Source organism: Muscardinus avellanarius, assembly GCF_963383645.1.
Source record: "Muscardinus avellanarius genome assembly, chromosome: 15".
Lineage (NCBI taxonomy): Eukaryota > Metazoa > Chordata > Mammalia > Rodentia > Gliridae > Muscardinus > Muscardinus avellanarius.
Genome location: NC_137801.1, coordinates 20852246 through 20855373, shown reverse-complemented (window position 1 = coordinate 20855373; position 3128 = coordinate 20852246).

Sequence of the window (3128 nt, the reverse complement as noted above, 5' to 3'; positions counted from 1 at the left end):
GGTGCGGGCCCCGGCGCTGCCCTGCTCGAGCCCGAGGTAAACAGCCCGCGGGTTACCGGGCAACCGCGCCCTGGCAACGCGAGTCTGGCTCCTAGATGCCCCCGCGTTCCGGACTCTGGGTGCTTGGCCAGTCCCGCGGGGTGTCCTCAGACGGCGCCTCCCCATCTCCGCCCGCTGCGTGTGACCCCGCAAGCCACCCTCGCACCCAATGGGCTCCGCGGCCGATGCTGGAGGCTGGTGCTGGACAGAGGTGGGGACTAGGTGGCCTGGCCCGGCTGGACCCATCCAAAGTGTCCTACCCACTGTGGAACTCTGTGACATGAAACCACAAGACAGGCCTAGCTCTGGAGGAGGCTCAGGCCCAGGACACCCCCCTCTGGTTCCATGGGGGCTGCCAGAAACCACTGGGCAGTAAGAAAAACCTTTGGAAAAATGGCTGGAAAGCATCAGGTGTGAGCTCCAGGCAAGGCTTTCTGGCCACCCACGAGGGTGGGCTGCTGCTTCCTCCATTCCAGGCCGGGGGAGGCACTGTCAAGGCTCCCACCCCCCATGCCCACTTGTCCAGATTCCCCGAATCTGACTCTGCTGCTTGGGGTCCAGCCTGGGATTTGGCTTGCGTTTCAGCAGGCCTGCCGAGTGGAATTGCTACCGTTTTACAGATGTGGAAATTGACGTTCAGCCAAGCTCATGCCCTGCCCAAGGCAGGTGGTGGGTTTTTCCTAAACATGCAGAAGGCTGTAAAAGGCCTCGCAAAATCCATCTCTTTCCAGAGAGGACCTTCAGAAGGCCCTGGTAAAAAAAAAAATTCTTTTCTTTTCTTTTCTTTTCTCTTTCTTTCTTCTTTCTTTTTCTTTTTTTCTGAGTACTGCCAAGTCTTATAAAAATCATCTGTTGACTTCATGGATGGAAAATGCTAGAAATTTTATTTATTTATTTTTAGATTTAAAAATTTTTATTGGTGCATTGTATTTATACATCATAATGGGGTTAAAAAAAAAAAAAAACTTGTGTGGGCATAAATGCACACATCACCCAGCCAGCCCCCACCCAGTCCCCACCTCACTCCCTCCCCATCCCTCCCTCCCATGCTTCGTTTAGTGGTGAATAAGTACATCACGTGCTTTAAAGCATTTCCCTCTGCCCCCCTCCCATCCCCACAGTTAGGCTGCCTCATTTGCTTCTCTATAGGATCTCCTTTTTCACCTGGAGTTCTTCCTATGACCCCTTTCACCCTAGCTTTCACATATTAGGGAAAGCATCCGATTCTTTACTTTTTGTGACTGACTAATCTCACTTAGCATAAAGTCCTCAAGATCCATTCATTTCCCTGAAAATACCACAATTGTATTTTTTTATGGCTGAGTAAAATTCCATTGTGTACATATCCCACAGTTTTGTAATCCATTCATCTGTTGATGGACATCTTGGCTGGTTCCACAGTTTGGCTATGGAGAATTGGGCAGCTTTGAACATAGATACACATGCATTCGTTTGGTAGTTTGATTTCCTTTCTTTTGGGTAGATACCCAGAAGTGGTATTGCTGGATTGAATGGTGAAAATTTATTTTTTTTTTTAAAAAAGAGTCATTAAAACGGGCATGGTGGCACACACTTGTAATTTCAGTACTTGGGAGGCTGTGACAGGAGGATCTCAGGTTCAAAGCCAGCCTCAGTAACCTAGTGAGATCCTGTTTCAGGGTGAGGGTGTAGCTTGGAGGTAGAATGCCTCTGGGTTTTATCTCTAGGAGAGAGCGAGAGCGAGAGTGAGAGAGAGAGAGAGGGCGCACTTAAACTTACCTGGGTTTGTTTGTTTGTTTGTAGTACTAGAGATGGAATCCAGGGGCATTCTACCTCTGAACTACACCCCCAGCCCTATTTTTTATTCTTTATTTTGAAACAGGGCCTCACTGAGTTTCATAAACTTACCTGGTTTTTCAAAGATTGAACATTGACTTCTTTTCAATAAAAGCAAATTTCAAGCCAGCTGTGGTGGTACATGCCTATAATCTCAGTACGTGGGAAACTAAGGCAGAAGGATCGCAGGTTTGAAGCCAGCCTCACAACTTAGGGAGACCCTCAACAACTTAGATCCTTTTTCAAAGTATCAAATAAATAAAAAGGGCTGAAGGTGCTGCTCAGAGGTAGAATGCCTCTAGGTTCAATCCCCAGTCCCCCCACCCCAATACAATTTTTTAAATATTCTCTAATTCAATATGGTTAAATATGGTTAAGAAAGGTGAGCAGGAATTGAGGAAAGAAAGAGGGAGAAGGAAAAGAACATAGAGAGTGTGTGTAGGTAAAAGAGAAAAACATCTAGGAGGAGTGAAGACTCAAAGGACAGCCAGCAAATGACTCAGACCACGAACTCAGAAGGGGTGACCTCGTTACCACTCTGAAAGTTTAATATTTCTCTTCTTAAATCTTTAGACTCTGTGTCAATAGGTCATGGGTGCGACTTTTTATTGTATCATAATTAACCGGGCATCCTACTATGTGCAGAATCCTCAGGCTCTGGGGTGCAAAGATGCTGTGTGACCGAGCCTGCCAGGGGTTAGTGAAAAAAGTGGAGCTGCCCCAAGATCCTGCGAGGCGAGAGGGGCAGGAGTCACCTGGGTGCTGGTGCAGCGGTACCTCCAGAAATGGGCGCCCAACAGGCCCCGGCCAGGCCAAGAAGCAGGGGGTGGGGGGAGGACTTCCCACCAAGAGCGAATGGGGCAGCAGGCTGTGCGGGCTCCAGGGTCAGGGATCCCGCCCTCATGGTCCCTGTCCCTACGAGCTACTCCTGAAGGAGGGGGACAGTTCTCCTTTGCTTCTAGGAAATTCTGCCACGGATGTCCCTTCTCTCACCTCTGAGTGGCTGATGAGAGCAGGAAGCAGGACAGTTCTCCCCCTGGACACCACGCATCAGCTGTCTCACCTCACCTGGGATGGGGCTAGGTCAGGGCTTGACCTTTGATCTCTGTCCCCAGCAGAGCAGAAGCCTCTGAGCCTCCAGTCAGGCCTCTGCAGCCTGGTCCTCAGCTTCCCCCGCGCAGCTGCCCCAGCCTCTCAGCCTCCAGAGATTTAGGTCTCAAACCCCAGGGTAGGAGACCAGAACACAGCCTCTCAGAACAATCTCAGGGCAGGGG